Genomic DNA, 24,439 nt, shown 5'->3' with positions numbered 1-24,439 from the left:
TGTAACCGATATACCCTATGGCATGTCTGCAAATTATAGGAAATAATCTTATCACATTTAAAATTTGTTGAAATTATTGAAAATAAATTCAATCAATTTCCAATAATGCGAAAGAGTAGTCGCGTCGGATGATGAGCCATGTAAGCCATTGGGCTATTCCATTTGAATTCCACACTGCACCTGTGGAGGATTTCGCTAAAGTCTTTCACAGAGGGTGTATACATTTTTAATAGAATAAACAATTTGGGTAACTTCCATTTGAAATACTCACTCTAGTTGTGGAAGAAATAGGAAAAGCCATGATACAGGGGGAGTATGGGTTTCAAAATAACTCAACCCTGACCAATTATATTTGAAAAACATACTCCTCTTGTGGAAGATATATCCAAAATCCTCCACAGGGGTGTGGATTTCAACTGGAATAGCCCATTGCTTATCATGCTTACTTGTTTCTAATAGAGAATTCTTGTCTAAAATATGCAACGACAAAAATAGTATTGCTTCTTTAAGGGATCAGATAGCAACATTTGCACAGTATTTTTGTGGGACATGAGAGCACATCATATACACCAAATTGCATTTTAAATACGAAGAATTGATAACAAAGAATTGTCCTTCTTATATCAAATAATTTTGATGTTTGAAATTCGCGATATAATACAAATTTTATGACAAATTATTAAAATTGATATTTTATGATATTTTAGATATCGGTTCTCGAAGTAAACTTTATCAATCTAATGATATGTATATACTGTCTTGTATACGTATATAGCTGGGAGGAAAAGCGTCCATCATTTGAAAATTTTAACCTTACGTATTGGAGATATACATTTACACGATAATTACAGTATTTCATCAACCATATGCATGGTGATATGCCCATATATCGCAAATTCTAGATGCATGCAGTTTTATGTCATACGCAAATAATGTTCTAAGTGCATATATACAAACTAAGAAAGAAAAGCTATTTTTGCAAAAGAAAGAAAGAAAAGAGGTTTTGCAAAAGATTTATATCTCTCCCAATCTTATTCCTTCCCTATTTCTTCCCTCGTCAATCTCTATTTTTATCCCGCTTTCCAGTGTTTTTCATTATTTATTCTGGTTCTTTTCATATTTTGTACTTTAATATCGACTTGCTGCACGACGCGGCAAGATGTGGAAAGACAACATTAGCATCTCCCCAGTTGATTTATTTTTCTTGTGTATCTCCTTTTCTTGTGTATCAACAGCCTCATCCCCCTCCCACAAAACAAAAAAAAAATGAGATTTTTATACCACTGGAAACCTCTGGCTATACATAATGTTTATGTGCCAAATATTTCTTGCAGATTAATTCGTTTATCAAAAATATCGTCAAATTTAAATAGAACGAAATTACAACAGTGGCATATGCATGGAGCAGCGTATACACATAATCATGCTTAACTCACAAACGCAAAATCAGAATCAACTGACATTTTGGGAATAAGCTTTTTTTTTTTTTTTTACTGAAAAATGTCATAAAAAGAGGATGCTAGAATCACGAAATCCTCCTTTAAGTTCATACTGCAGTTACTGTCCGTTTTCCTATACACAATACACAGTGCTCTCACCATTGACGCGTGACCTCTACAAACAGTGTATGTTATAGGTATATGGGCATTGCCTAGTTAACATCACTGTGTGAAAAATAACCAGCCAATATAATTATGTTAGCTTATAGAAGCAACTTAAGCTCGTCGTATAATTATTACTAATAAATGAGTGCAAGTGGACCGAGGGTTGATTTTCCATCATGGTCATATCGGACAGGCCAAAAGGACACTCCTATATAGCAACCATGCATAGGTTTTACATAAAGTGATCACATTTTAATATGGCTAATTCAGCCACGTCATGATTATTTTGGCCTCCACCACAAATTTTCTAATTTTGTGGAAATCTGTCTCATTTACTCGCGTTGGCACATAAACAATACAAAAAAATAATTCTACGCACATATATTGTGCGCCTCACTGCTATCTACTGAAGATAGCAATGCTCAGTTTGGTCTTATGATAAGTTACAAAGCCCTTTGTTATTTACAAGCACGTACAATCTAAGTCCCAAATTGCTTGTTTGTGCTCAGACGTGAGAACTTTGTATTCCCTTGTCAAACTGCTGTTGAAGACTTGAAACGATTTTGCGAATTGCAAGAATGGGTTCAATTTTTGCAAATTCAAATACGGAAAATGCAATCATAAAATTTATAAGATAGAAAAAAAAGCAAATTCGTACAAAACCAAGATGAGTTCATCATCATTATAGGCAATGCATCAATAAAAATAAAGTTAAAACACAGAAAAGTGTAAGTATAAGTTCTGGAAGTAATAATTATTGCAAACCTTTTAAATTGGGAAAAAAACATTCCACAAATTCATGACATTTGTGTTATTCATATTTTCAGTGCTTTTGTCGCCTAGTCCATGTAGTCGATCGACAGATCAGAGCAACCCTTTCAAAAAGGATTCATGTCATGTTCGTATGCAATGTTCCGTTTATTAATGTGTAAGGTTTCCAACTTTTCTGACACACGCACTATATAATAATATCAAAATACATCTGTCTAGTCGCTCGGAATAAATGAAATGTGCATGGAGGATTTGCTGCCTTTATATATCAAGTTTGAACTCTCGTAACAATAAGCATGGTATAGGCATATGCCTGTTTCTTTCGGGTTTTGTTTTGTAAAATTGTGGGAGATTGACATTGTTATGTCAATGTTATAAGGCGAATGTACAATAAAATCATGTTTTAGGTAAGAAACCTTCACGATTGATGACTCTGTACAAACGAATTAAGAATGTTCCCGGATAAGCTTAAGTACAACTAAAAAACTTAAATTTATCATATCATGTTGGGTAAATAAAAGACTTTAAATTTATTAACGGGAATTCATACATACACGCTATGTAACGGCGCGAGTGATTATTCGAGAGCCGGGCATAAACAGCGTTTATGCCCGGTGTCCCGGATGTGAGATCGCCGGGTAGGGAAAATGAAGGAAAATCATGTTTTTTAATAATGTTACTTGTAATGTTTTGTTATTATTTTCAGGAAATAAGAATCACAAAAGCGGCCCTCGGGCATAAACAACCGTTTAGTCATGAAAATATATGAATGAACCCCTAATTCAAAATTCGATGCAAGTTTCAAAACTATACAAAACATAAAAATTATACCTGCTTTAAAACAAATTCAAATATTATTCGTATAAAAACCCCAAAGTGCTCATCACGCTATTTTGTATTCATCAAGGACCCATAAATATCCATGGATTGTAAATATCAGTACCTACATTTATCATGTATTATACAATCCATCATTCACCGAATGCTACTTGTGACAGTCTCAAGCATCTTGTAAAGTTTACATTTAATCAATGTATGTTTTCATACAAGTGGCTGTAAATATCAGCACCTTCACACGTTGTCATGCATGCAATCATCTTTATCATTTGAAATTTACCAGTATTCATCGAATGTGCCATCTCACATATACATATTTCATACTGAACACCAATGCAAAACAGAAACGAAGCAAAATAATTGTACCAAAATTATAATTGTGACGTGTCATGTCAAAAGGAGACACTTTTGGGCAGGATCGTAAATGGAGAAATAGCCAAAAATCTGCCGGTGGGTGATTTTTTCACAATTTGGGTTTGCTGCGAATTTGTGATGTTATTAATGTTAAAAATATTGTCTGATAGTTTCAGGCCGGAATATAACTGGCATCTTGTATTTTTTTGAGACATTTTTCAAGTTAATTCCTACTCTCAACATTGTCAATAATATTTTTAAAGGCCGATATCTTAATTTCCAATTTTATAATACCATAACTTACGAACTCAATATCTTCGCTTAGGAATGTCCGATTTCATTGGAGAAAACGGCGTTGTAGAGCAAAATATCTCTATATTTAGATTATGTAAAAACCTCAAAATTCATAACCTGCCCAAAAGTGTCTCCTTTTGACATGACACGTCACAATTATATAATACGCTCTTAAAACTACGCGGTAATTTTTGCACCGACTAAACAAACTGTCATTTTGACCCTGTGTCACTGTCAAATATGTATCAAACGTGGCCAAAATTTTAACCACAAAATGTGTCATTGTATTTTACCCCTTTTGACCACAAAAATGTCAAACTGACCACGTAATGTTAAGAGTGTAAGCTACTACCACCGATTCCAGTAATATACAGATGTCATCCCCACTTTTCAGATGGCAGTGACATGCATCACCATTCCGTTGTTAAAATACAAGCATAATTAACTGCATCAAAAATAAAATGTCAATTCTTAATTTTTGGTGAAAATTATGGGAAATCTACACTTTCAATTCATTGTTTGATCTTTGGATAAGGTTGCATTAACTATTTTCTTTAAATGGCCTGAATATAGTTTTCCGTACCGTACTTCTCCTTTAAGGTATCTGGAATGAGCGTTTTGAGCGTTTCGACAGTATTTTTTGTGGGACATGAAAACACATCAGACATATCGAATTGCATTCTGAACACGAAGAATGTCTTTCTGATATCAAATAATTTTCATTTTTTGAAATTCACGATATAATACAAATTTGATGACAAATTATTAAAATTTAATATTTTTCACATTTTGATATATAACAGTCCTCGAAGTAAATTTTATAAATCTAATGATATATTCTTAAAGTGTATGTAGCTGGGAGGAAAAGCCGACGATCAATGAAAATTTTGACCTTTCATATTGAAGATATGGACTTTTTTTTTTTTTTTTTTTGGTGTTTTGGGAAAAAAATACATATCTTCAATACGAAAGGTCAAAATTGATCGTCGGCTTTTCATCCCACCTACATACACTTTAAGTGTAAATCATCAGATTTATAAAGTTTACTTCGAGTACTGTTAAATATCAAAAATATCAATTTTTAATCATTTGCCATAAAATGTGTATTACCGTACATTGCGAATTTCAAAAATCAAAATTATTTGATATCAGAAGGACATTCTTCGTATTCAGAATGCAATTCGATATGTCTGATGTGCTCTATAATGTCCTACAATAAATACTGTCCAAACGTTCATACCCCATCCCTCAATGTTGTGTTTTTCCCTTTAAAATATGCTGCAACACGATAATTACACATTCCATCAATCCTGGTGATGCCACATAGCCTCCATGACAGTAAGGAATTGTAATTACAAAATATGATTAATACCCGGAAAAATAGTAAATGCCTAAAGGAGTATGCCCATATATCGCAAATTCTAGCATGCATGCAGTTTTATGCCATAAAAGCAAATAACATGAATAATGTTCTAAATGTATCTACAAAAAAAGCAAGGAAAAAGGATTTTGCAAAAGAAAGAAAAACTGGAGGTTTTGCAAAAGATCCATATCTTTTCCAATCTTGCTCCTTCCCCATTTTCTTCCCTCGTCAATCTATATTTTTATTCACCATTCATTCTCTTGTTTATTCGTAAATCATATTCATACTTATAATTCTGGTAATGACTTGCCGTAAGACGCCGCAAGATGTGGAAAGACAACATTATCATCTCCCAAGTGGATATATATTCCTTATTTATCTGCTTAAGTTTCTTTCTTATTCATGTTCTCACCATGTCCTTGCCCTTTTCTAGCTTGTTCCCTGTTATATATTCCTCTTGATTTTATAGCAGTCTTATGCTAATTATAGACTTGCATTTTGCGGATGCAGGATGGAACGGGTTTGTCGAATGTTTTTTAAACATTTTATATAAATAACTACATGCAAGTTTATAAACATAATTTCTAGGAAGTGGTTTTCTCAACATCTGATACTTTTATATGATTCTGTCAGTTCGTTCCTAAAGATTATGCTTTCGGGAACTTAGGCTACATTTTTATGTACTTGTAAAGATATCATAATGGCATCAATTAAGGCAACATTTTCCTGCCGAATACATCCTTCAAAACGCCCCGTAACACGGAAAGACAGCGTTGCTTACTATGATAGATGAATGAATGAATGAATGTGTTTACATGTGATCGTTTGAGCTGTCACCATGGTGACGGGTTTAATTAGCTCCAGGTGACGTGTGCAGAAGAGGTACGATAATCAAATAATGCGAACTCTTAAATTAATGAATTTATCAATTCCATTGATCATTTCATGTCAGATAATCAATTTTGTTGAACATCTACATGTCAGATTTCTACCTAACTATCGTGTCATTGACTTTCCTCGCCAATTCGAGATCATGCAAATATGAATGAAGTTTGCAATAAAAAGCTAAGAGGAAATTGCTATTTAAAAAATCATTGCATGTTCACATTTCATATTCTAGTTCTCCCATCTCTCTCTCCCCTCTCTCCGATTCCCTCTCCCCCCCCCTCTCTCTCTCTCTCTGCCTCTCCGTCTCCCTTTTTTTTCTCCTCTCTTCCTCCATGTCTCCATTTTTCTCCCTTCCTTCTCTTTTCTCTTGCTCACTCCTCCCAACCTCGCTCTCCCACTCTATACTCGCTCCCTCTCCATCCCGCTTTTCTTTTATCGCTTTTTTCTGATTCAAATGAAATTAGATACTTTCAAATTTAATTGTAATTTAATTATCTATTAATCTATTCAATAATGCAACATTCGATATTGCATTTGCTCTCTACACTGTTAGAGCACTCGGTGAAAACCCGATTTTATCCAACATTTTTCAGTAATTTACCGAATGTGGGTAACATTTTACCCAAAATTTCGTAAAAATAAAAACCTTACCCAACCCATGAGGGTTGTTCACACCATCGGTTTGGTAAAACAGCACCTTTACCCAACTTGGGTAAATTACTGAAAATAAACAAATGTTGGGTAAAATGTTTTACACAACGAGTTTTTACCCAGCCTTTTAACAGTGTATATCATCTAATTTCCGAGGCTATTTCTCTTCATCTTCATTTCAGTCTCTTCTTAATCTCGCTTCTTCAAAATTAATAGACTTGCATCCCCCATGAGTACTACTGCCTTCTTGTCTTGTTGAATATACTCGTAATTACAGACGCACGGGTGATACATAACATCAACAATGATCAACATTTCATTTCACAATTTCACGGTATAATAGATACTCCGCATTAAGGCGAATGGGATGGCAGGAGCAGTTTTTATCAGTTTTAAGCATTGAACTAAAACTGCAGTGTAATTCTTAAATGTTTGATACATTTGATCTTATAGGAAATGAGTCAAAAAAACCATAATCACTTTTCAATTGGGTCTGGTGGTTCTTGAGTTTAAGGCCAATATTAATAATCAAAATGAAAGTTTTGGGCGCTTTTCCCTTCCCGAGGCCGAGAAATATTATACACGTGGGGAAGAAATGACATCTCTTATATATCAAGCATTGGGATCTGCTTTATAGAGCCCATACAATTCTTCTTGTGTGTCAACTTTATTCGTCTCGATATTTGAGTGCAAACACCGTTAGGTCATCTTGTTGTCGATTATGTTAGGTCATGCTCCCCTTCGACCCGCCTTAATACAACAGCACAATAATGAACGTTTGTTTTATGGAGATGAATATTTGTTTTTAAACAATAACCAATTTCATTAAAACCGTGAGACGCATGTAAGAAACACAAAATATACTCATCAGTGTGGTGTGCCGTGGATGTAATTTCCTTTCTGTTTGCATTAAAATCAGGAGATAATGTTGATAGACACAAGATTTAATATCCTGCGTATTATTCTTTAAAACTGTCGATTTTATAATCTCTTTCTTAATGCACATAAAACGCATGCATGCAGTGTCTTACTGTTTCAAGCTTGAGCAGAAAAATTATAATTAAGTTATAGCTTTGGAAGTATACTTACATTCGTCGTAATTATTACTAATAAATGAGTGCAAGTGCAGGAAAAAAGTTGATTTTTTTACTGTCTATCATGGTCATGTCGGACAGGCCCAAAGGACATTCCTAGCATGCATGCATGGGGATACCACAACAATGTAGGCTTTATATATGATATGGCCAATATTAATCAAATGTGGTAGTAGTGTCACACGTTTCTATACCGTGACCTATACTACATTTGAATGGCGTCAGGATTTTATTCAATGTTTTGGTGTGGACTTGGAATTTGACTTTTGAGTATATTTTAACACGGCTCACAAAAAGCACGGTATCATCAACAAAATTGGATTTGCTATGGTGCACCAGAGAGTTTAGCAAATTAACAAAATGCAGCTCGATACACACAACACTAGAATAAACCTCACTGCTAGCTATCTACTGAAGATAGCAATGTTCAGTTTGGTCTAATAAGTTACAAAGCCTTTGTTGTTTACAAGCACGTAGGGATACATCTAAAGTCCCAAATTGCTTCTTTGGGCTCAGACACGAGAATTTTGTATTCCCTCGTCAAACTGGTGTTTGCAAATACAAATACGGCCAAAGTAAAGGAAAATACAACATAAGTTTATTAAATGAAAATAAAACATAAAAAACCAAATGAGCTTATTAGGCAATGCATCAATAAAGATAAAGTTAAAACACAGAAAAAGTGTTAGTATAAGTTCTGGAAGTAATATAATTATTGCAAACGTGTAACTATAATGAAAGTTTGGGCTTGCTCGCGCTCGCAGGCACTTTTTTTTTAAATTGGGAAAAAACATTTCACAAATTCATGACATTTGTGTTATCCATGTTTTCAGTGTTATTGTCGCCCAGTCGATCGACAGATCAGAATGGATTAATGTCTAGTTTCCAACTTTTCTATAATATGTACATCAAAATACGCACGTCTGTAGCTATAGAACAAATGAAATTGGCATGCGTCTTCCTATATCATGTATCGATACAAGTTCGAATTCTCATGAGTTTGGTAAACATGGTAAAGGTTGAGCATGATATTTTTTTTAACTTGTGTTACAGTGTTATTTACACAGTTATAATAACAATAAAAATCATGTTAAAGCAATAATGTGCTATTTCCTTCAGTAAACAGATTTGTGTAATTTTAAAATTGTACAATTAGCCCTTCTTCTTTCAGAAACAGCAAAATATCGTCATTTCACCTCAATTTACTGCAATTGTACATTATTAAGCTACAACGTCGCATCTGCTGTTTAGACCCTTTATTTTCAAATACCTTTTAGCTTCACGATTAAATTAATTCGGACCATATAAGACACTGGTGTAAACACCTTGGATCTGTTATTATATACAGTTCTATGGTAAAAACGCATTGGCTAAACTTTCAGGGCAAATTCTGCAACTGCAACAGAACAATGCCACGAAGCTCTTTGCATTGTTTTTTGGAAACAATAATTATAAAACACATTTTAACAAATCATCGTCATGAATAAGCTCCTGAAGGTGATGACTGAGACTGAGATGATACAATCTATATAATAACGATGATCACGACTTGACACTGCTGCTCAGCATGTGTTGCAGTATTTTTGCTACTGCTGCTGAACTCATAGCAGCAGGAACGGGAAGAGAAAGAGGAGGATCCGGGAGGAGGATAGGGAAGACGAAGAGAATGAGGAGTCAATGCAATAATATTATACTTACTTCACTGTAAGACAACCTAAAAGACATGTGTAACAGTCAGGACACGAAATCCCTCGCGTACGGTACGTTTCGAAAACATGAAAAAGGTTACTCTTTCCCTTCTGAATCTCTGCTATAAACCCAACACGCTTTCATGTTGATGTTAAAGTCTACTACAGCATCGCATTATGGCATAATCATTCCAGAGAAGCAGTGTAACGTAATCCCAGAATGCTTAGCGTGACAGATTTGAATCAATTCAAAATTGCTCTATTATACCATTCCTATAATTTGCACTTTCCTGCCGTTGATGGAGTGAACATCGATCGGTATCACGTATATGGCAAGCCAAGGGGGCCAAAAGCGTGGAACAGCTACGCGTAGCTTCTTTTTCGTTACGAGCAGCTGTTTGACCAATCAAAATTGTCAAATTTAATCACGTGGTTGGGTCGTTAGCTGCGCGTAGTATAGTTATAGGTATCCTCTTTCACAATTATTATCTTGTAATTAATTTACGGAATTAGCATAGATAACGAACGGGTAAAGGAGGCCAAATCACAGCACGTGTCAAGAGAACATGTTGCTAATGCCTGGCTAAAATGACACAAAGCATATTTATTTAGTGTTTCCAAGTTTACACCGTGTTTAATAGCAAGTAACTTTATACTCGGGCTGTATTAGCGGTGCAGGGGATATGAAGGTCAAACAACAACTACTACTGATGTAAAGCGCTGTGTAAAGATATTGCAGGGAAAGCGATATCACATGCCACTGTGTAAATATGGAGAGAGTAAAATGGGTCATCGTTTTTTCGGAGCGGGGGGGGGGGTCCTAAATTTACCAAAAGTCGGCGTCAATAAATTGCGGCCCTCACTATTTCGGCATCAAAATGTTATGACCCCCGACTCCCACCACCGATACACGTACCTTACCCCTAGACAGGCTAAAATTGTATTGAAATCAGTCTTTTGAATACAATAAACACACTATCTGTAGTCATCTTGTGACTCCCTACATTTTGTCATTATCAATTTATGACCCCCCTCCCCCTTATTTTTCTTTCCAAAAAAGTATGACCCCCTATATTTGGGATCCCTTCCGAAGAAAATGATAGCCCCCTAAATATAGAACAATCATCATTTTGTTCAGATATTACTTTAATAGCACCTATACCATTTTTTGCTGATATACTACAGATATTTTTATTTACAAAAATTAACAACGTAATATTTGTGAGAGAGGATGTTTACATCAGCTCCACGTGTTTAAAACCGCGAATCTGATTGGTTAATAAGCTGCACGTAACGAGAAAGAAGCTGCGCGTAGCTAGTCCCACGTTCTGAGCCGCTTAGCTTGCCATACACGTAACAACAAATGCGAGGTTAAGAAGTATCACGAGATTATAAAATATCTTGCCCGTTCACTGTCATAACTGTTGCCATGGTTGTGTTTTGACACATGAAAAGTGACCATGAAAAGATTTTGCACCAGTAGAGTATACAGTGAGCCTGTGACTGATTTTCGATTGAAGATCAGTCAATAGGGCAAAAATAAGGTTGTTTAATTATCCTTATCCGACCGACCCTATATTAACATAGAAAAGGGTTTTTTTCTGTTCGAAAAATTGATATTATTTCTAACTTTGGAAATTCCAGAAAAAGGTTGTTTTTCAAATAGTTTGACATTCTGAAAGGTTTTTTAAACAGTTTCTTCACACTACTAAGTATATACCTAACCGGTTTTGAAAACATGAATAGAGTGGTAAGCTGTAGAGAAATGTTCTAATTCACACATATTTGGGCTAAATAGTATTAAAACTAACATCAACATGTTTTGACTATGACCTTAAATATTTGTAAATGTGACTGACCGACCGACCTTACCACTTGCACATGTTGGAGGGACAATACAAAACATTTTGAACCTATAGTTTGATCAACTCGTGTTAGACATTTACCACTGCGCCGAAAAGTAGATCCATATTAAGAGTGATATAGTTGACCTGTCTGGTCTATAATACATCGTGCGTGTTAAAGAAATTAGACAAAAATATGGGACATTAATTAATAATTTGTGATGCTTCTTACGAGATGTCACAAGACAATTCTCGAAATAAAATATATTGATATTAATCCGCGATGTCACAAGGCCCTCCGACTACAAGCTGATCAAACTATAGACAGTGAGAGCGAATTTATTCAATTGGCGTACGCGTACAAGTTAGCGTTGACGTAAATATTGCAATGAATTGTGGGATGGATTTTGAAACTCTTGGCTATGTGACCCGCCATTAGGTGCGTTAAATGAGGTTAGCGACAAATAGACAGGTATTATAAAGAATTCTGAGATTCAGTTACATAGCAGCCAATGAAATAGTAATTCACAGCATCACATGCGGTAAATGACGGGGTGCGATCCGATTTCCCGCCCGTCATAGCAAGAAAATGATCTATTTCTACAGGCTATGCGGCCATGCCATCCATACCTATTATAGCTACGTCACTCCCAAGCATTGAGTTTCCAGAATTTTATCCAGAAAAGGTTGAAAATCCTTCCCTTTGCATTTAAAAATGGTAAGGAGTGTTCAGAAATACTTTGGTGGGGGGGCTGGTAAAAAGGGAGGGGGGGCAAAAAAGTTTTGGACCTTAAAAGAGGGGGGACCAAAAAGTTTTAGGTGGTAGGAAAGGGGGGGCAAAAAGTTTTCCTCTTCATAACCCAAAATGTTTGCGCGCTTCGCTCGCATTGAGACCCTCAATATAACTTTTCAATGGCCAAGTTTGGGTTTTCAGTACTTTTGTTTGAAAAAATTATGACACATATCTATTGATTAATATAACATTAAAGATTATCAACAACATGCAACATCTGGGTTGGTCTAAGAAATAGTGGCACTTTTTATCATAGAATTTTATATCTCTTCAAAGTAGGCTACAAAATATGATTATGTACCAATCTGATCAAAATACAACTAAATCAAGAAAATATTGCAAATAAATTGGATTTCTTTTCACGTAAACTGCACACTTCAGTTTAATATTTTTCATTGCAAAATTATTTTGTACACTGGCCCATGGGTAGATTTACCATAGGGCAGAGTAGGCACATGTGCCACGGTCTTTGTGGGCCAAAACTGATACCTGTGTACATTTGCGTGACCAAATTAATCTCATATTTGACCATTTTATCTTTTTGCATTTGTTCCAATTTTAACAATATTTGACCATTCAAGCTTCAATTATGGCCAAATTTTTTGCGCGGTTTGCGCGCATTACGAATTTTTACTCTCACAATAGCCACGGATCCAAATTCCAAATTATGCTGATGTGCCTATAAACCTCCAAATAAATCCTCTATTTAATTTATCCCTGTAAAATCAGATAAACACCCTGATTTGGGACAAATCTAAATTAAGTATAAAATGAAAATTTCCATGTCCTTGTCTTTCATGCGCAATTGTCCCACCGGGAATGTTTCAAACATTTGCCTCCCTCAAAGACATGTGACCCAGATACCACACCACTGGAAACAACACTATGAAAGGGCAGGTCTATAGCAAAAACAAGTTTATCTCTATTCGAAGAGAATAATTATTACATTACAAGTTGACACTTGTTGCAATTTTTTTTTTCGTATTTCTCCTGAAAAAGGAGAAATTGTGTGGGTAAAGTTCAGCCTCGTACGTGTTCTTCCCCCGTTTGAAGCGTACGTGTTCTCCCCCGTTTGACTGATGACGTAGGTAAATGAAGCGGACACTTTATCGTGCTCTCATCATACAATCACAATCACTTTGACAAGTTTGACATTAGCAACAATGAGTTGTATACTATCACTTACCATACTGCTGCATAACAATATGCACGCTATTGTTCTCTTTCGGGAACAAAGCCCACACAGTAATTGTTGCTATGCGTTTGCTTTGTAATATTTCATCCAAATGAAACTATAGCATTGCAATATAGAATTCCGCAATATACAGGGAAATCAGATACATGAGTTTGTGGACTAACACGGTTTATATGCTAGTCTCAGATGGAATTCTAAGCTCAAATTATGTATTTATTTTAGGCCTAATATTTCTCTTGATATTGATATACATATGAATTGTAATATCACAATTGTCTAATATATAAAAAAGAAGCGGCTGATTTTATCCATATGTTTAAAAACCATGAAATTTGTAATACTTAATTTGGAATTTTTTTCTGTGAACAGCAACAGTATACGTTCTGTCCATTGAGAGCGTTTATAGTCCCTTTTCTCACAGCGGGCAGATCTCATTTCATGACGTCACCGGTTTTCTGGGCCAAATTTGTCTCGTTCGAAGGAACTCACCGCTTAAGTTCTTCTTTTCTCAAAAGGAGTCATTTTCATTGTCCTCATAATATTAGCTTGCCAATGATAATATGATGTTGTTTTTGCTATAGGCCTGCCCTTTAAGTATGTTTGTTACACGATAATGGGGGGGGGTCAAAAAGTTTTGTCTGTCCAAAGAGGGGGGTCAAAAAAGTTTAGCGGTCCATCGAGGGGGGGTCAAAAAGTTTTCGAGCGAAAAATTTGAGGAAGACCAGCCCCCCCCCCCTACAAAAGTATTAATGAACACTCCCTAATCTTCTAGTACTTATATATTATACCTACAGTAGGCCATACAAGTATATTAATAGGTTGACTTTACTATTTGCTTTAGTATTTCGTTGCTTGTATAATTATGATGCAACAATTTCTCAAATTTCTACCCTATATGGAGATATGTGTCAGAAAAGATAGCCACTAAGGGCCGGTTTCTCGAAGCATGGCTATTGGTCAAGCTTCCTACGCCATAATTAGTCGATAGTCCCACAGTACATCACCCAAAGATAAATCAATAAAATGGATTCACATTAGTATAGGGCTAGCTTGCTGGCTTCGGAAGTCTGATCGCTTCGGCCAAGCTTCGAGAAATCGGACTTAAATTGGTTATTAAAAGTTCCTCGGGCTCCGGCCCCGGGCACTGAATGAAATATTGAATATTAAATGTAGACAGCACAGAAGGTATGACGTTTACGCATCGTATTGAACTACAAATCGATCAAAGAAATAATGTTGCCATGGGGAAGAACCAAATACAGTAGGCCTACCGATTAAATTTTAAAAGCCCGTTTTTGGGGAAAATTTTGGAGAATTTGCTTGAGAAAAAGCTGGTTTGTGAAATTATCGATATCTTGATTACGGGACGTTAATTTAGACATCTGAATACCTACATTATTTCTCAACATTCTGCCAATTGCCATTCCATTTCATTTTCACTCCAAATTGAAGCTAGTTTTGCAAAAAACGAGGTTTTTCTCCATCGGGTTCGTCCAAAATTTCAGCGCCGACATGCGTGTTTATTCTAAGAGCCATTATGCGGACGCAATTGTAATCACGTCATTGCGTCAAATTATAATTATATATCCCCTTCGAGGGCAATCAATTGCGTAAGCTGATGTGTGGCCGAGCGGATAGAGCGTTAGACTTTGAATCTATTATGATTAAATTTTGTGGGTTCGAGTCCCCGTGTGGCTGAAATTTCGTTTTTTTCCTCTTTTCTCATTTTTACTTCTGTTCTTCCTCTTTTCTTTCTCCTTTTCTTTTTTCATTTCTTTTTCTTTCTCTCTTTCTTTCTTTCTTTCTTTCTTTCTTTCGTTCTTTCTTTTTTTTTATTCACTATTTCTTTATTCTTTCTTGCTCCTTTCTTTTATAGTTTTTGTATATTTGATTGATTCGCTGACTACAGTGATTGATTGTTTTTCACTTTATATAATTCAGAAATTTGTAGGCCTGCTAAGTCTATCTTGTTGAATATTCCCAAATTCGATTTACAAATAATTGCATTGTGATGTTGATGTTATTTATTTATTTCATCAAAGATATCAAGGCTCTATAAATTTAATATCAACACATTTTCTAGACGGTGGCGTATCTTCATGGGGCGGGCATAGGGGCCAGAGGAAGTTCCCCAATCGATTTTAAAATTTATAAAATCCTCATGAAAATTGCCGAAAACGGCTTGTGCCCCCCCCCCCCCGCATCACGAGCTCCCAGGCACGAGCTGAGCCAAGTTTCATGTCTTGACCGTGGATCGATATTCTATTATAATTATTAAAGTAGGCTTATACCGGGTGTCCCAAAAGTCCCTTAACATTGTGAATTTGCTATAACTTGCGTTGGGTTAATAGTGTTGTTACAAAAATTGCACAGTATGTAGATAATTCTTTTAGAAATGTTATGATACCAAACATGCCTATGTGGTCATGACCCTTTGGCATGAAATTAATGGATATCTACCGTACCGTAAAACCCACTTTATAAACGCAAAATAAGTCTCGTCATTTGAGACGTGAACACGATATAACGTGTTATCATTTTAAAATATGTTTTGTTTAATTTGGCTGTGTTTGTTTGATTGTTTGTTTGTTTGTTTTCAATGCGTAATCTTCATTTTCTGTTTTATCTGGGTTTTATATGGAAACTACTTAAGATCTTTTCTGAGGATTCGATGAACAGTTGTACGCGGTACGTTGTTCTCCATTGAAAGTCGACGTACTGATCGCCTTGGGTTTTTCGCCACCGCTCTTCGTATGACATCAATGTTTGTAGCCGATCTTCCTGTTCTTCCACGTCCTGCCAGAAGTAGATCATGAACAGATCCAGTTGATAGGAATTTCAGCACTAGTTGCTGGATTGTATTTCGGCTGGGTAGTGCATAATTTACATTAAACTGTTCCTTAAACATTGCTTCAGTGAGTTTGTCCGACTTTGTCTAGGCAAAGAACCATACGACCTGAATCCGTTGATCTATAGGAAATTCATCTTCACTTCAACTGTTTTAAAGTAAAGTTTAATATTGTCAATATATCCTAATTATAATCTAACACAGCAGTCACGCTTACGCTAAGCCATGTAATCCATGAATGTTCATACCTAAATGTAGCGTGCGCAGTGAGTGAACCAACTCTATTGTTCAGGGAAGCACATCATTCATGTTCTTGAACAAAGAACACATGAGCTTGCTTTTGTGGGTTTGATACACACATATGTACAGTCGCACAGTAAGGTCAAAGGGTCATCAATAATACTGTTTTGGTATCAGAATAATTCTAAAAGATCAATCTATATGAATATGTTCTCCATTTTGGTATGAAGCAGAAAATATTTGAGATATGGCCAATTCACAATGTTAAGTTACTTTTGGGACACGCTGTACCTCCCGGTACGCTTGTTCATTTTCTGCATGGCTGTTTCTGTTATGAACTTACGCCCCTCTGAAATCAAGCGCATGAAAAACCTTTCGGCTAACCTTAACCCCATTAAAAGCTATTAAACCAAGATAACACTCATTGAAACAGCTCAACTGATTAAATCGGATCTTCTCTGGTTGTGCACAAGTGTCTGTTTTCATGTGCGATATCGCAATAAAGCTGGTATTATAGCTTCAGTTGGGTAACCGATTATAAAGGAAACGAAAGGAAACAATGGTATGTATAGCTTTGTTCACGAAATGAGACAATTGCCTGCTTTTTGTAAACCAGCATTCTTGAAAATGAGCAACATAATGATTGTTGACTTAACACGGTTTGGAAATAATTTCTTCATATTTTTGGTGTTATCTGTCGTTTACATATCCTTCCTAAAACACAAAAGTGCGACCCTCTCCAAACACCTAAATTAGCTAAAGATTTAGGACATGTTACAAAACTATATTGTCTAGAATTTTAGAAGAGTACTTTTAATATTGGCCGGTTATTTTTCACACAGCGACGTTAACTAGGCAATGTACTATTACCTATAACATTAACTAAAACACCAAAGTACGAATATTTCCAAACAGCTAAATTAGCTAAAAATTTAGGACATGTTTAAAAACTATATTTTCTAGAACTTTAAAAGAGTACTTTTAACATTGGCCGGTTATTTTTCACACAGCGACGTTAACTAGTCATATCCCCATACTTTTAACGTAGGGCTATTTGTAGAGGTCACGCGTCAATGGGAAAGAGCACTGTGTAGTGTGTATAGGAAAACGGACAGTAACTGCAGTATGCATAAAAACATTCGAACAAGAAGATGATCAAATTAATGATACTGAGAAGAACAATTATTTCATTCGTACCTGCCTAAACCCCAGACCCTCGGAAGACGAGCCCGATGCTCTACCAACATGACCAACTGAGCTATAATGCACCGGCTGCCCTTGACATACAAGGCCCAAGTTCATCGGGTAGACAGTAAACAATTTATGGAAACACCAGCTTCACATGCATGTTGCTCATGTATTTTAATCTTTGACATTGTTAGCTTGGCCTTATAGTTTGATGATGGCCATGTCACGAACAAATGAACAAACAAGCTGTGGATTAATTGTCTGTCTGTTCATGGCCAATGGCAATGGATTAATTGTCTGTTCATGGCCAATGGCAATGGATTAATTGTCTGTTCATGGCCAATGGCAATTAATAGCATTGTCAATGAAGCACAAAGAGTAACCAAACTTTGGTGTAACTTGCATGAATTTGTGATAGATTGTATTTTACACTTCATTACTTTAAGGTTTGACACTATTTTAAAGTGTTGCGATTTGGTAGTTCACAGCATCTTGCGAATGGTAGTCAGCTTTGGCAAAAATCGCATTGCTTATTTCATAGCGAGTGTGTAGAAGAATTCAAATATCACAGATATACTTTTGTAGGTCCTGTGGTTCTTGAGTTATGTTGTAGGCGGGCTGCAACACCTGCAACACTTACATAAACGTACATAACTCATGCAACAATAAATCAAGCAAGGTTTGAAAGTGTATGGTTTGTAGAATGAACTTTTGCAAAACATCAAATTGTTATTTTTCAATAATAATTGATTTACATAATGAAAATCGATATTTTTGGCTGCTTCGACCAACAGTACCTTGTCTATCCTTAATGGACTCTCAAATGACGTTTCAAACAAAATAATACAAAATATATAATATTTAGTAAAATAATTACCAAACGAACCTATTTGCGTATATAGCACTTTTTAGCAGACCTATAGCTTATTATAAACAGGAATTTTACGAGAAAGGAGAACTTTATGAAAACATAATTATTTTAATATCAAAACAAAAAAAAGAAAATCTGCAATATCATTTTAAAATGATATGGTATAGATTTTCGTTGCCATTAATTTTTTTTTTTATATGAGTGAATTTTAAAAATGTATTCATGTGTGGAAACTAAACGAATAATGAGTGTTTGCCTACCGAGAGCTGCATGAGTTAATTTAAAATGTTTCCCAAAATAGGGACATTTTTACGGTAACTCTGTGTGAAATGCTTACAGTTTATCTACAGTTTGCCAAAGTTTTATTAAGCTTTATACAATTCACATGTTCAATTGAGGAATATGACCCAATTTGATTAACCTTATTTTAAAAATTATATAAATGTATGATTGTATCATGTTTTGTGCTTTGTTAGTGAGTCGAGTTTATAAAATAGTTGGTTGCCCGGTTGGTTGCATGGTTTTAATAATTGTTTGTTAGTACCGAAGCCGTATACGGTACTTCTACTACAGTATATACAGTCTACATACATGTTTTCTGTTGACAAGGGACAGTCTTCACTCTTCAGTAAACGGCTCTTTTCAGAGTCACCAAACCTTTAAATTGAGCAGATATAGGCGAAGTCTGCTTGTTTTCATTTGACAAGGGGCAGTCTTCGGTACACGGCTCTTTTCAGAGCCAACAAACCTTTAAAATTAGCAGATAGGCGAGGTCTGCTTGTTCTTTGTTGACAAGGGGCAGTCTCCAGTGAACGTTTCTTTTCGGAGCCATCAGTAGGTAAGGGGTGGCCTACTTTGTCCTGAAGAAGTCTGACGAAAGCTTGACAGTTCTAAACTTGTCCGACGGCGAGCCCGATAAAAAAACCCACTAATTGTTTGTTAGTAGTTAGATTTGGTTGTTTGGTTTTGTTTATAATTATGTTGTTTTTACTTCCCCTATATGCCTAATACTTGTACATGTTGTATGCAGTTACAATATACACCGCCTAAGGACGAGATGGGGATAAAGATTTATAAACGTGATAAAAATCGACATGGAAATTCGGACGAAAATAGATATAAAGGTCAAAATAGGTGAACGTCACACAGTGTCATCGCCCCGATATCTTCATGGCAGAAATCGCCATGCTTGTTCCGACCTTAGGCTACTGACAATATGTATACGTCATTGTAAGGTCAATGGTCACATGCTTTTACACTGCTTGCACGAGTAAGTGCAGCTAGCCTACGCTGCACTATAGTTTGGCACATATAAAATCATAATATTTTTGTCAGTTTTTGAGTTCAAGACGCACGCTTCTTTATCAAGACGCTAGCTAACGACTATCATATCCATTGAACGTGTATATTCAAGTGCAAGGAACCAAATCTGGCCTCTTTAGACTAAATCAATTACGGGAGATATTCATCATTTTCTACCCCGGTATCCAAAGATTTATCGTCTAATATCAAATCGTGCATAGCACACTCACGTGCATCAATCCCGGGTATTCATTTCAGTGTCTCTGCTGTATAATGTAATTATTAACCGGGCGATGTCGGTGTGCGTCATGACACGTCAAGTCCAGGCCTTCCATCTCCTTGCTGTCTATTTCCTATTTTTCAGCAATGCTGCATGCACGATATAAACACGATAAATTGCTATATTAATTAGAGAATGGTTGACTGAATGACAGGATAAAATTTGTTCTTCTATTTTTCAATAAACATATTTTCTCGAAAGTTTCTCGAAAGCGCTCCCGGTAAGCGAAATTATTATTTATAATTTTCTGCTATACACGCAAAGGGGCAGTGCTTTTAATATCCGCGCCAATAATGGTCTTTCACTCCATTGTCAAACTATAGAGGTTATCCACTTTACTCATGTGTGACCTCTAACAAAAGGCGCTGATTCCCGTAGTATTCCTTATTCAAAACAATTCAATGCATGACCTCGGAGTTACCTGCATGACTCTTGGCGGGCTATTTTGAAACAGTCATGGTTGCACATGCAGGTACTTCTTTTGATAGTCCTAAACAATGTATAGCAGTCGTTGATAGGATATGCAGCTTATAGAACACGGATAACCTCTATACTGTGTTCCCTGTAGGATTATGTATTGACCAAGTCCTAAACACCTCGGTCGTAAACTGTATGCTTTTGCTTTATAACAGATCACAGTACCCAATCAACCATACAACAAGGTCAGTCATTGGCCGGCTTGCTGAATAGCAGGGTTTATACAAAGAGATATCTCATGCATAGTGACAATCACAACGCAAGTTTGATAACAGTTTGGTATATCCTTAGTATAAATCAAAATAATTGTCAATAAACATATCCAAAGCAATATAATATAGACGTAGACGCAAGCTTTCACGCGGGAAATATAAACACACTCGCTATAGTCGTGCTCTTTTTATGAGATATTGATACCAAAGACTACAGCTGTTCCGAACTCAGACAGGAACCCTGTTTACAGACACAAATTTTGATGTTGTCTCAATTAAAGTAATTATATCGTCAAGAGACCCACATAGAGGAATACGACATCTATCCTGCGCCAATCTGCATGCAAAAGCCGACGATCAGACATATATTTTAAAAGGGGCATGTCCAGATATCAGCGTTAATTTCATGGTAAGCTTAAAACGAATTGAAAACGCCAAATTGCGGTCAAAATATATATATAATACTAGCAAATCACCAAAGCGAATGGTAACGTAGGTATGTGGAAAAGGCCCGGGGAAAAGGACTGTATTAACAATAACAAAGTATGTGCCCAAAATCGTGTGTACACTGCAAATAAAAATGTTTAGGTTTCTGTAACACTTTTTAAATACACGGACGTGTTTATTAACAACTGAAAATAATTAATAGCCACACTTTCTAGTTACTGGTATTTCCAGGAACCGCTACTCCTACATATTACAAATACAAAATAAAACCTAATTCTTTCATTCCATTTTCAAATAACCACACTCTAAAGTTCATACTCAAACACACTAAAGTGCTATAATGGTTATAAACACTAGTGAAACCAGTACATTTGTATTGAATAAATAAATAAATAAATAAATAAATAAATAAATAAATAAATAAATAAATAAATAAATAAATAAATAAATAAATAAATAAATAAATAACGCAACACATCTCCTTAGATATACTAAATGTGTACACGTATACATGGCATGCCACACTTGCCCTCTGATGAAGTATATTTGAAATTAGTAACAATTAAAGACAAATAAACGAAGTGATAGATAGGGCCTACCTCGGTACATTTATTATCGATTATTAATAGTAATCTAACAATAGAAATCTATATAGCAATGGGTACCAAGGTCGACTTACAAAAGTAAATAAAAGCTTGGAAAATCAATTCCCATTTACAAACATATCAAACGTCAATGACGATTGCCCAATTCTAAAATATGCTGTAGATATTTCTTTCTTTCTTTTTCTTTCTTTCTTTCTTTCTTTTTCTTTCTTTCTTTCTTTCTTTCTTACTTCCTTTTTTCTTCCTTTCTTTCTTTCTTTCTTTTTCTTTCTTTCTTTCTTCCTTCCTTCCTTTCTTCCTTTCTTTCGTTCTTTACTTCTTTCTTTCTTTCTTTCTTTCCTTCTGTTCACTTCATCTCCCTCCTCCCCCCCTCTATCTCTCCTTCCTTTGCAAAGAGAACTGAACACGATGGCACGCGACACTATTTCTTAAAGACGCACCATGGTCCGGAAAAACAACGTTGATTGCAAATTTGTACACATATGTGCTGTCTCCTCTCTCCCCTCTTCTCTCCTCTCCACTCTCCCTTTCTCCGCTCTCATTCCCACTTCCCTCCTCCTCTCGATTCTCTCTCTCCTCCCCTCTCTCATGTTTCTCCCACTCTAGCGATCTTTGAGGTAAATAAAACTGGCCTGTAGTTTGAGCAAACAGCATTTTTGCCTTTGTGATACAAAGTGTATACGCTTTATAATATGTCCCGAACTAAAGTCTCTGACCGCTGCGCTGTGTGCATTAAAATGGTTAATACAGGAGCTTAAGCTTAAACCAACATTGGCGCTATATACTATACTTAATTCTTATTTAATGGGGTCACTGTATTTTTTCATTGCAAATGCCAAATACTAAAGTACACGTTGAGATTTTTAAATAAATTGCCTATGAAACCTAAATCTATTTTGTATTGTTTTTAACTATATACTTGCGGTTTTAATAGTAAAGTATTTAATATGTACATATAGACCTATCATTGTTTCAGTTTTATTTTACTAACAAATCAAAATATAGGCCTATACATATTTTTCAAATGGGTTACCTCAATGGTTGACGCCATTTGAAATCACCCCTGTGTGAAAGATTAAGTTTGTGTCTTTCATGCGGAAAATGACTTTTTGTATTCATTTTGTTTGCTACAGGCATTATGCAAATTTTTATTTGGCTCAGCCAATCAGAAAGCAGGAAAGTTTTTCTATTACAAAACCATGTATCTATTTTGACCTATACATAGGCCTACGAGGTTTTGAAACTACATATTTCATATACATGTTGACCATGTACCATGTGCACACGTAAATGTACATCCCGATTCATGAAATTAATGCAGTTATAAATAAACATCCAAATTAAAAAGTGTCCACTAGTTCCACCCCCATTTAATCAGAGTCTGATGGTCAATTCGTAATTTGTCATTTTTAAAATTGCACGAATTTCCAAACAACGGCTCCTATGCTCACGATGATAAAACTTTTGATATCAAATTTGATATCAACCTTCGAAGGAAAGTGTATAGAAAATTATTATATAAATTATTTTGCCATAAACTCATCAGACTCTGATTAAATGGGGATGGAACTAGTGGAGACTTTTTAATTTGGCTGTGTTTAATTTCTTTATCAATGTAACTTTACTATCAATTCATAGCTTCAGTCAAAACCTCGTAACTCCAACTCTTTTGGAAAATGACTTTTTGTATTCCTTTTGTTTTTCCTTCCTCCTACAAAATGTCGGATTTACGAGGTTTTGACAGAAGAGCGACGGTATACTTTTCTAAGGTCTGTTGCTAAATCCATGCATAAAATCCCAATTCTGAAGACAAATCCCCGATATATTTTCGAGCTGTCACTGGATAATGCGCACCAACACGACGTGGGAGTTAAGTAAAACCAAAGCGATCTAAATGGCTTAATTAGTAAAAACAATAGGCGACTCTTAGTACTGATTATATATATTGTAAAAATAGAAGCATCTTTCTTATCCATAGTATATATCATCGGTGCATTTTAGAAGCAATAATCTGAAATATAAATAAAGCAAGTGATTCGTAAGATACTAATTTTATTTGACACAAATAATGATATTAACGCAGCCAAGCTATCTGTAAGTGCATTAGGGATCTATTACAGGTAAACGGAATAACGGATGGATATATAATTGATATGAATGTAATTATTATCATTATAAAGTGTCCCACTAAAAAGTTCACTCTTGCTTCATGTATACAAACTGTAAATAGCGTCGTAGCAATTGGTGTCATACCGTATATGTCATGTATGTCTTCCATGTAGAATACAAAGAAATAGCATCGATCATGTGTCTTGCGAATTGCATATTGCCTGAAAATACAAGTAAACAGCATATAACTGGTCTGGTGCTGAAATCAGAAAAACATGTATTTGACTATTTACCATAAAATCTTCTGAAAAATGCCCTTAAAAACAACCTAAATAATTAAAGCTTTTATATTATTTCGGTTTACAGTTGTTTTTCCATCATTTTTGGGATGGTGAAATAAATATGTGTACATAATAGGGGGAAGCATTTTTGGCAAGACGATAGAAACTTCTTGGCACGTTAAAAGAGGGAGACCAACAAACCG

General features: G+C 35.5%; 1 protein-coding gene across 2 annotated transcripts in view; it reads right to left on the bottom strand.

The window, feature by feature from the left end:
- Positions 1-24,439, bottom strand: part of LOC140165757 (uncharacterized) — an 83,217-nt gene that overhangs the window by 41,459 nt on the left and 17,319 nt on the right. The window contains exon 1 of one of the 2 annotated variants that reach the window (XM_072189337.1): positions 9,555-9,631. The exons of the other annotated variant lie outside the window; for it this stretch is intronic. The gene's annotated coding sequence lies outside the window, so the exon portion shown is untranslated. Of the gene's footprint in view, positions 1-9,554; positions 9,632-24,439 lie in introns of those variants that run through there. 2 annotated transcript variants of the gene reach the window in all.

This window comes from Amphiura filiformis, chromosome 1 (genome assembly GCF_039555335.1).
Source record: "Amphiura filiformis chromosome 1, Afil_fr2py, whole genome shotgun sequence".
Classification (NCBI taxonomy): Eukaryota; Metazoa; Echinodermata; class Ophiuroidea; order Amphilepidida; family Amphiuridae; genus Amphiura; species Amphiura filiformis.
The sequence above is the reverse complement of the archived record's forward strand: the minus strand, read 5'-3'. Positions and strand labels throughout refer to the sequence as shown.